Source organism: Heterodontus francisci, chromosome 10 (genome assembly GCF_036365525.1).
Source record: "Heterodontus francisci isolate sHetFra1 chromosome 10, sHetFra1.hap1, whole genome shotgun sequence".
Classification (NCBI taxonomy): Eukaryota; Metazoa; Chordata; class Chondrichthyes; order Heterodontiformes; family Heterodontidae; genus Heterodontus; species Heterodontus francisci.
The window spans coordinates 72837427-72838173 of NC_090380.1; positions in this window are offsets into that span (position 1 = coordinate 72837427).

The window sequence follows — 747 nt, forward strand, 5'->3', positions numbered from 1 at the left end:
GTATATTGCATTATTCTCCCTGTTATTTTGATTGATTACAGTTGTGTATTTTTATGTATTTTTTAAAAGTTATTTATTCATAGGATATGCGCATCTCTGGCAAGGCCAGGATTTATTGCCCATCCTCAATTGCCTTTCATCCTTCTTTTTATATATCTAGAACTCGCATAGTACTCCAGCTGTGGTCTTACTAAGAGATTCACCATTACATTTTATATCCTATACTTATTGACATAAAACACAATATTCCATTAGCTTTACATGGCCATATCCACTTGATGTTGCTTTTAATGTTTTGTCAGCCTAAACCCTCAAATCCCTCAGCTCTTCCACATCACCCAACTTTACCTCATTCAAAGCATTTTTTTTTTATCAGTATGTATGTACCACCTCATATTTCTGACAATGTTCCAGAATTAACTGTAGCTGGCAAACTAATGGTGCTGGCCATTTGTTAGACTTGCCCTTTCCCATTTAATTTATATGGTCTTTAGCATTGGACGTTGCTGTTGGTTAGAAAGCCAAACAGTGCAGCACTCTCTACAGGCATCTAGGACCTGTGTGAACAGTGAAAGCAACTGTGTGTCACCTTAACTCATCAGATTGAAGTATTGTTAATGAGCAGCACAGTGTCTGAGCCAAGAAGTCTATGTTGGAATAGGGAAGCCTATGTCAAATCAGGTACAGAAAGTGAATAAGAAAGGGAAAGAAAGTTAGATTAAAAGAGAGAGAGAAAAGAGACACAAA